Genomic DNA, 10,845 nt, shown 5'->3' with positions numbered 1-10,845 from the left:
AGGGTACAAGGCGTGCTTGGGTCCACCCTCTGCATACTTAACTGTTCATTTGCATGAGAACTGCAACCAGAATAAAGCAATGGATCGCTAAGTGAAAGCTATTATAAAATTTTGCAGAGATAGCACTTCAAAGCATTGTGCCTGGTTTAACAGTACATTTTCTGTTGAAAATGTCCCTTTAAGTGACCAAGTATGGTATGAAACCTTTGCCATAGGGACAGGAGGTAGAAGTTTAGGTGGCTATTACGACACCTGTATCTGCCTTTTGGCTAAGATCAAGTGTAGTATCTGTTCTTATCAGGTCCCGGTGGTACATAGCCGCCAGGATGTAATAGAGAACGACACACAAATGCCTTTGGCCATTAGAGCCATATGATAGGTGACCAAGGGACCGCCAGATGGAAGCCAAGGAATGAGATGTGCTTGAAAGCCTGAGGTGCAGAAGTGACCCTGGGGTACCTGAACTCACTGGATGTTAGAGCCCACTGAGTGATGGTACATTTGCACGCACTTTACTTTCACGCATTTTGAGTGAACTCACCTCTACTCTTTGCTCGGCCTTCTGGCCTGGTTTAAGGAGGACACATTTTTATAATTGTGGCCAACTGTCTGGGCTGTAATCAGCAGACATTTACCATTTATTTTTTGTTTCACTTTGTGTTCACTTTACACATTTGTTTGTCACTAGGATCTTCATGTTGCGGCACCCTTATGGGTTACCCCTTTCTGTGGTTGGTTGCCATATTGGTTCCTCAACCCCCTTGGCCTCTCCCTCCGGGGAGCAGCCAGATCTAGACCTTTGGCTCTTGGCCAACACCTAGGTTGGAAGCCTGGTGAACAACAGAGCAAGACTGGCACTTCTCCAGCTTTGACTGTGGGATGGCCCTAGTCCTGGTCCCTTGCAGGAGCCTTCTGGACTGGAGAGACTGAGATAAGGTAATGGGAGGCCCTCCTTCTATGGTGGCCCTGCGATGGCCTGTGACCTAATGAACATTTTTGTGTGACATGCTTGCACGATTTTGATGCACAGGTGTTTAAAGTACGTACCCTGAGCTTTCAAAAATGTCTAATTGGGGAAACAAAGTAGAAGCAATCTACCATGCTAGTTCAAGGTGTCTACGGACATCAGAAGAAATGTGGCTCACTTCATGGCTGGTAATTTAACACCACCAGCAGCTACCACATTTTAAATCTATGTATGGAAATGTTTGCTATATGGAAACTTCCAAAAATTGTGAGCCAATCAATATACAATAAGAGTGTGTGCTCAATAATAATAATAACATATATGCCTATGGTAAAAAAAATATATATAATCCAATAAAAAATGACAAGACCACATATTAAATACAATTAATCATTATTATATATTACATAAAAGAGATCGTTACATAGAAACAAGTGCAGGAAAGGCGGCATCCTCAGGGAAAAAACCCCAGGGCAATGGTTCAATTTCTTCATTGGATACTATTTTTAAAGAAACCGATGCAGGTGGAGTCGCAGATCCGGGTAACACCAGAGAGATGCAAGCTATTCTAAATAACTTACTTCATATGACATGGTGGAACAAGGCATTTCTGGGAAGGTATTTAGAAAAAAAGTTGATTCAGAAGGGTTTAAGGATACAAATTTTTCCTTCGCTTGATATTACGGATGAAACATTTTTTATCAAATGGTAAGAGATATGTAGTGATGCATCTTACAAGCTTATGGGTCTTTTAATTGAGTACAATATTACCACCCTGAGTACTTTGGATGAAGAAATAGAGAGGATTCAATTAACCCTTAAACGGGAATGTAATCAGCAATCATTGGAGGCCTTAGATTTTACACGCAATAAAAACTTTGAGAAGCGGGAAAAAGAAATTCAGGATATCAATGCAAAAAAATTAATCCGTGACTCCAATGATTTCCAATCTGGAAGGGTGTATAAATAGGGGTGGAAGGAAAATCGTTCCGCAAGGAATGAAATTGTCACATTCCATAATCGTACATCTTCCTTTCCGTATCTTAAATGTCTGATCATTTGGAGTCTGCAAGTAGAACGATGAGATGTCATCACATAGGAGGATCGATGTCATCACATTCGGAGTGAAGAGACAAAACTTTCTTGCGAAAAATGGGGACACACAACATTACAATCTGAAGGTAATTAACCTTTCAAATCATGTGTTGTCCTCTCTGGAAATATCAGTGCTTTAAAAAGGTCTAACTTTTTCTCCTTGTGCCTCTTTTGATCAATTTTTAGCAATAAAGGACCTGCACATGTTTGCTTGTTCTTAACTTTTTTTTTTAAATGGCACTATAAGGAGGAAGATCTAGAGCACTTTGTTATCAAGGAGGCAGTACGTACCCTGGAGGAACTACTTGAGGAAGGTGAACAAGCTAGGGATTTAGAGATATCTCCATCTATTAGCTGTAAGTCCAATAAATTTTCTCCACTTTCGTTATGTCCCCAATTGATCTATTAGTTAAACTGGTCACTAAGGAGTTTGCTACCATTTATACTACTGTGTTGAGGGACAATTTGTCCAAAGCACAGCATTCTAGCTTGAAGAAACTTTTAAAGTTACCAAATGTTGTTTTTAAACCCTCGGATAAAGGGGGCAACATCGTGGTATGGCCCCACTCTATGTATGAGAAAGAGGCCTATAGACAATTGAGGGACAAGGACTACTAAAACAAATTGACATAACCCTCTGTCCTGTTTTGAAGCTGGTTTTCAAAACATTCTAGGAAAAGCTGTGGACGAAGGCATCATTTCCAAATCTCTACACGATGCCCTGATGGTGAAAGAGCCTACTATATCAACCCTGTACATTCTGCCGAAAATTCATAAAAACGCCCAAGGACCTCCAGGTAGGCCCATCATATCTGGGAATGGCAATCTAACAGAGCGGGTGGGGCGTTATTTGGATTCCAGAAAATCGACGGAATCCATCTGGAGGAAGATATGGTGACATGTGACGTGGAGTCACTGTACACCAGCATCAGGATAGGATCCAGGCTGTCAAGCATTTTCCGGAGAGTGAAAACGTCCAGGATGGCAAAAGGAGATTTTTGATTGACTTACTTGAATTTGTGTTGACACAATTATTTTTATTTTTGATGGGTCCTTCTACCTGCAGCTCTGAGGGACAGCGATGGGGGCACCTTGTGCGCCCTCTTAGGCCAATTTGTTCCTGGGGCTGTGGGAGGAGGACCTATTCTTGTCAGATCAACACACATTGATGGACCACGCCATTTTTTGGGGCACGGTACATCGATGTGTTTTTGATCTGGCAAGGTGATTATTTTCAGTAATATACGTTTTTTGCAATTTTGAATGACAATAATAAAAACATCAAACTTGCATATAAATGTGATAAAGAAGTCATTGATTTCCTGGATGTACAACTCCAGAGAGGAATGGATGGTTCAATTATGACCGTCTTTAGGAAATCAACTGCTGTAAACTCCTACTTACATCTCACCCTCCTCAGATGATCAGATCGATCCCGGTTGGCCAGTTTCTATGAGTGCGCAAGAATATGTTCCACTGATGAATTGTTTGAAGAACGAGCAGAAGAATTGAGATATTGTTTTGCTCAGCAGAGGATACAGTCAACGATTCATTAAAACGGCCTATAAAAGGGCAAGGTTGTGCACCCGTTTTGGTCTGCTGTATTCCCAGAAAGAAAGATTGGAGAACAATAAAGTAAGATTCATCACAAATTATCATTCAACATGGCATGAGATTAAAGCCTGCCTGGAAAATTTTTGGCTGATTCTACTTATGAATCCAGTGGTTGTGAAGTATGTTGCCTCCGGTCCCTCACTGGTAGCAAGAAGGTAAAAAAATTTAAAGGACCATTTGGTGAAGAGCCTTAATGTGAGACAGGTTCCTCCAGTCTTTCCTGGGATCTGTAGACCTTAGTGGGGTTTTGTACCATGTGGAAGGTGCATAGCCTGCACCAACATGGTGAGGGCTGCACCAATATCACTGGTGAGAAAACTTTTTGGATCACTCATCGCTTGACGTGCTCAAGTACTGCAGTCGTATACTATGCAAACTGTCCATGTTCGAAAATATATGTGGGTCTTACAACTAGAGAATTGAAGACTAGTGTCAGGGAGCAAGAAGAGTCTAAATTGAAACCAGTCGCCAGGCACTTCAAACTCCACCACAGTTGTGATCCAAAGGGTCTGAAGGTACGGCCATTGCCTGCATACCGGAAAAAATGCGAGGTGGCGATACCTCCAGAAGACTTGCTCAACTTCGGTGCAAGTGGATCTGGATGTTAAATACATTACATCCAAATGGCCTTAATGAATCTGCTCGCTTTTCGTCCTTCTTGTAGGTGTTCCCCGGATCTGCATACTCCTTGGTTTTAATTTATTGTTGTTTTTAATATTTTATCATATGTATTGATATTATTGTTTATGATCTTGTGTCACAGTGGTGCATGTCCCGGTATGGTTGTGAGAGGCTATAAGTGTTTTCGATTACTTGTATGAAAAAAGGACATTTGTCATTCTATGGTTCATGTAGCTTTTTATGATTATATTGTGTTATATAACTTATTATTTTTATGGCTACATGAAAGCATAGATTTAATCATGGTTTGGTTTACTATGTATGGGATCTATGTATAGGTGCTTCTTTTTGGGGATGTAATTGGTTTGTTATGACCATATGGTTTGAGATTATTGAATGCCATTATATTTATTATGGGTTATTTATTATAGGTATTATTTATTATACTATTTCTTATCACTAAATGTGTTTTTTTGGTTCGGACGATGTGTTGTCCTATTTTCAGTGTGGCACGGTTTTAATACTTTATTTCATCACTATATCTATTTTTTTATTATCCATCTTTTTATAATATGTGATTAATCATGTTTTTAGGTATGACATGGTATAATATTGTAAGGTTTGGGAATCATGCACTATTCATAATTTATATTCACTTTTACACATTGTTTTATATTTATTTATAACCACTTGGTTTATTTTTGGAACATACATCACTGATCATGCACTCATCATAATTATATTGTAATAATCATGTGTTTTCATTATTTGTAATTTCTTCACCTTCCTTTCGCCTCTATTTATTGTGTGTGAGGTCGTGTTTATTTATGCTTTCCTTCGATTACCCCCTTCCTTTTTCTTCTTTCGGTTTTCCTAAGTACTTACACGTTTTCCTTGGTTATACATATACCGTGCACTGCATAGCAAATGCATTTGGGGTTTCCATGGCGATGTGTTGGGCCCACGCATGCACTGTTTTATAGTTGTCACCGGCACTTCACGATCATGGTATCCCGGTGTTGCTGTGGTCATCACGTGTCCGCATTGCGGTCATGTGACTTATTGTCACGTGACATACTATTTGATAGGAGATGTCAGCAAGACTTAGCACGCAATGTGCTCGTATACAGGCGTTGGTAATTTTGGGATTAGCTTCTTGGGACATCATGATTGGCCAACTGGGATATTTAATGTGTGCCCCTCTGTGATAACGCCACCCCCCCAGACGAATGTCCACCGAAACGCACGTCGGTGCTGGCGCCTTCCCGGAGGCAGCACAACATGGGTAATGGGGTTCTGCCACATTATGTGTTTGAGGTCTTTATTGCACTTTAGTACTACAGGTAAAACTCGAAAAATTTGAATATTGTGCAAAAGTTAATTTATTTCAGTAATGAAAATTAAAAGGAATTGCATTGATGCAGCTTAAAATGTGAATTTTGTGAAAAGGTTCAATATTCTAGGCTCAAAGTGTCACACTCTAGTCAACTAATTAGTCCATACCCCCTGAGCAAAGGGTACCTCAAAATTGTGACTTTGGGGTTTCATAAGCTGTAAGCCATAATCATCCAAATTATAACAAATGAAGGCTTGAAATATCTCGCTTTGCATGTAATGAGCCTATCTCATATTAGTTTCACCTTTTAAGTTGCATTACTGAAATAAAATGAACTTTGCACAATATTCAATTTTTTTTAACTTTCATCTGTACTTCTTAAATAGACATTGTAATTGAACCATTGCCCTGGTGTTGTCCTCCTGAGGATGCAGCCTTTCCTGCACTTGTTTCTATGTAATTATCTATTTTATGTAATATATAATAAAGAGTAATTGCATTTCATATGCGGTCTGGTAATTTTTTTATTGGACTATATGGACACTTGTAATTAAAATAGATGATCCAAAGTTTATTGCTTTCTACTAAAATGCTTAACACCTCTTTATAGAATTATTATATCATTTTCTGGATGTCACACATTTGGATTAAATATTCACATTTTTTGATGCAAACTATAAAACTCAATTTCACATGGATTTGGATGAGATGTAATACTAGACAGCCAAGGTACAAAAGTGGTGACGGGTTCAGGGAAGGGATGGGTATTAAAGGGGTTATTCGAGATTAGAAGATTATGAATCATATTTACAGGCAGAATTGTTGCAGAAAAAAATCCCATAAAAGATTTTGTAACAAGCTCCTAAACTGTGTTCTATAATGCTCGTCTTGCACAGACTACATCATCCAACTTTATTCAGAAATAAAAGTATAAATGAAGTATGAGCAGATTAAGTTTGCCATCTTTGTTGAGCATCCAAACATAAATAAAAGGCAAAACCAAAAATTCTGATCTGTAGAAACACACCATTGTCAGATTACTTTCAGAATAAACTGTTGCATGTATACATGAGGAATAATTACTGGCCATTATAGGACTTGTTTCACACATTAACACCAGTTTTTTCCCTCAGCAGTGTCCATCTCAAATTGTCCGTTTCCCAGATCTCAGCTACCAATTGGGTGGAGACTATCTACTGTGATGTCTACCACACACATTATACAGAAAAGGAAATCCCTCTTCAATATCGGCAGCACACACTGAATGGTGTAGCTGTAATCCCAATATTGGCGCGATATATAAAACCTACTAGATGCTGCAGCTATGTCTATATGCCTCTGTCCACTATCAGCAGCAGCTTCCCACCTCTTGGACTACTCCGGGCTTCAACTTTGACGCGATTTATCAGTGTTCTGTAACCCATTGTAAACAGTGAATAATTAGTGCTGGCAGGAGTCTGAGAAAAGGAAGCCTACAGGTGGAGAAAGAAGGTTTTTCTTTATTATAAGATATACTAAAAAGATTCTTATATATTTGCTTCTTCGATTCATTTATAAAATTTAAAAAAGACCTCTTTAAAGGGAACCTGTCACCTCCCAAGCCACCAGCAGTACCTGCGTGTAGCGAGCAGCCCGTTTCTGATGATGCCTTACTTCCTGAAGTCAGATTCAGCAAAAGTACTGAAAACTTTGTTTTATCCCCTGCCCGACACGCTTCTCCACGCATGCTTTAAGTCAAGCAGGCAGCGGCCTCCTTGCTTCAAGTCACGATAACCACGCTCCCTTCCCTGTGACTGTCAAAGCCAGCCGAACAGCCAGCTGTCAAACTCTCTGCATAAGCGCTGTCAGTCACAGCGAAGGGGGCGTGGTTACAATGACTTGAAGCAGGGAGGCCGCTGCCTCCTTGACTTCAAGCATGCGTGGAGAAGCGCGCCGGGCAGAGGGAAAAACAAACGTTTTCAGTACTTTTGCTGAATCTGACTTCAGGAAGAAGGGCATCATCAGAAACACACTGCTGGCTACACGCAGGTACTGCTGGAGGCTTGGGATGATTTTGGGAGGTAACAGGTTCCCTTTAAAAAGATATATCAAAAAGAAATGTGTCACCTGAAATGTTTTGTCAGCATACATATCCTTTTTTTTTTCTAAGCTTAAAATTTTCTGATTGCAGATTTATTCCATTTCCTGAACACGATCATGGGGGCGGCAATCGTTCCTGACCTGTTCTTAACAGCATTTAAAAAGTATTAAGAGAATTGCTTTACTGCAACCCCATAGGCCATAGACACCTCATGTCTTCTATTGGAAATTTTCTAGGCATGCTCTGTGCAGAGGTCATTGCACAAGGGAAGACTAAGATAAGCTCTGACCTCACCTATTGTGAATGGTGGATCCTGTCTTATCTGTCATTCTAATTCTACCTGTAATGATATCACGTGTACAGGAAAGCAGATAATTGCAGTAAAATGATCTGTACAGGTCAAGAAGTGGCATCTATTAGGCTTAAAGGAGAGTGCGAAAACTGCAGGAATTTGTGGCTTTGTTTAAATATAGGGTCATGGAAAATTAAAAATATAAAAAAAATATGTTAAGCATAATTTCAACAAAAGATCACAGGTCAGTAACGTTCAGCACTCAAGCTGTTGTGAAACTACAATTCCCAGCATGCGTCATTCATTTCTATGATAGTTCTTATAAGAGCAGAGCAAGTATGCATGCTGGGAGTTGTAGTTTCACAACACCTAGAGTGCCAGAGGTTGCAACAGATAATTTTTTTTTAAATATATAATCTTTATTGGAATTTGAGCACTTTTTAAAATCCATTACATCAGGTTAGATCTTTACATATGTCATTTTCCATAAAGTGATTGAACATTCAACATATAATCCCTCTAAACCCCACCCCCCTTCCCTTTGGTGCTCTCTCCGCTCGGTACCCCTCCTATACCTTCTTTTAGTCCGCCTGTAGCCTCCCCAAGTTATTGGCCACTTTTCTTTTTAAGTACCATTCGAATTTATAAAGGATTTCATCAATTCCTTAAATTCTATGTCTGTAAATACTGTGTTAACAAAAGCTTCCCACCTTCTGAAAAATTTTCTAATGTGTTTTCCCTTATATTGTTCAGCCTCTATTCTTTCCATATAAAAACATGTCTTAATATGACAGAAAACACCCGTCACTGTGGGGGTTCGGGGTTGAAGTCAATCCCTAAAGAGACAACTTTTGTCCGCTAATATAGAAATATGTACCAGCAGGGATATCTTATTTCCTTCTGGAGCTACGTGAAACAAAATGAACTCGGGAGTCAAAGGTATTGATACCTTGAGGTGCTGTTTAATTTGGCGTCTGATTGTCGTCCAGAATTTCTTTGTTTCTGGGCAGGACCATACACCATGGCATAAATCAGAGCCCCTCAGGTGACATTTGGGACATTCATTTAACCTATTTTGGTATTTTGTGTGTGTCACAAATTGAAACCCATATATAACTTTGTGTATCATCCTAAAGTGAGTTTCCCTCCATATTTCGTTGGGGACTGTTTTCCTTATCTTGTCCCAACCTTGCAGAATCACTTTTCTACTGTCCATGGATAGAAATTCTTTTCGCCATTGAAAGAATAGTTTTTCTGCAACCTTTTTTTGTTTTTTTTGTCTCTGATTCCCTGATAAAGTTCTGATAGTGATTTCTTCCTCACTCCCTGACCTATCAGAAAACCAACACCATTAGAGGTGAATTCTTTGGTAAGATTTAACACTCTACATTTGAGGACCCCCTTTACCTGGAGATATGCCAATAGGTGTTGGGCGGATCCCAACTGGTATTTTCCCCTGTACTCTGTGAAAGAGTAATATCATCTATCTTGCGCATTCCACATGTCCTTCACACATTTTATACCTATGTTTCTCCACTGTCTAAAATGCTTCGATTCCAGACCAGGTGAAAATTCCAGGTGGCCTGGCCCTATATAACCATATGTTTTGAGAGTGTGAAAGGCAGGTTGAATATCTTGGGTGTCGCCTTCTAGGCAGCCACAGTGTCCTTAACCATCAGACTATGTCTTAGTAAAGAGGAATTACTCCAAATTTGGTGTGTAACAGTGCACACATCTTCCATGGGTGTACCAGATGTGTCTCCAGTTTGATATTTGTATAGAAGTTGGTGCCAAATATCCAGTCCGTGCAATGCCTCATAAGGCTGGCCAGGTTGTAACTTCTTATGTCCGGAAATGTTAAACCTCCCATATTTATGGGCAATTGCAACTTAGGCAGTGATATTCTAGGCTTTTTCCCAGCCCACAGAAAAGACCTGAATACGGTTTCCAAGGTATGAACGTCAGAAAGTTTCAGGAGGCCAGGAATGGTTTGCATGGGATATAGGAGGTTTGATATGCACATCATTTTTATTATCTATTTCGATTTCTATATCTATTAGAATTTATTTAACCAACAGCAGGTAATTTAACATACACAAATTCAGGTTTCTTTCCTATGTGAATACCTAAGTATTTTATAGACCTGGGGGCAATCTGAAGTGATACCAAGGATTGCTTGGTTTGTGATGGAGCCCCACTACCCAGATACAAGAGCTCAGATTTATTTGCGTTTATTTTGAACCCTGACAGGTTGCCAAATTCTGTTAAGAGCTGAAATGTTTCACATCTGTGTGGGTGTTCCAAAAACACCAGTAGGTCATCCGCGAATAGTGTGTGTTAGAGCTCAAAGTTGCCTATTTTGATACCCTCAATTCTATTGTCTTTTTCCAATTTGCGAGATAAAGGTTCTATTGCCAAATTGAATATGAGCCTGGAAAGGGGGCACCCCTGCCTGTTGCCTTTGTTCATGTGTATGGGGCTAGATATGAAACCAGGAGTTTTAAGGTATTGCCGGAATGGGCCTGTAAATCCCATTGCGTCAAACACTTTCCCATCCATCCCCAGTCTACGTTGTTGAAAGCCTTTTCAGCATTGATAATGATAGCCGGGGATGGATGCAACGTAGGCCTCATCTTGACTTTGTCAAGGATTGCTAGGACCTTTGAATGTTAGTGACTGCTGCCCTCCCCTGGACGAAACCCACTTGTCTATCCGCAAGTATTTTAGATGTTATTTTATTTTGAGATCTATATTGATTAGTGAAATCGGACAATATGATGCTACAGAGGTTGGGTCTTCATCAGGTTTCAATAAGACTTTAAAATATGCCGTATTAGTCT

At 39.7% G+C, this 10,845-nt stretch overlaps 1 pseudogene; it reads left to right on the top strand.

Moving 5' to 3' along the window:
• Positions 1-248: 248 nt before the first annotated feature.
• Positions 249-348, top strand: LOC122925229 (annotated as a pseudogene).
• Positions 349-10,845: the final 10,497 nt, after the last annotated feature.

Source organism: Bufo gargarizans, chromosome 1 (genome assembly GCF_014858855.1).
Source record: "Bufo gargarizans isolate SCDJY-AF-19 chromosome 1, ASM1485885v1, whole genome shotgun sequence".
Classification (NCBI taxonomy): Eukaryota; Metazoa; Chordata; class Amphibia; order Anura; family Bufonidae; genus Bufo; species Bufo gargarizans.
The sequence above is the reverse complement of the archived record's forward strand: the minus strand, read 5'-3'. Positions and strand labels throughout refer to the sequence as shown.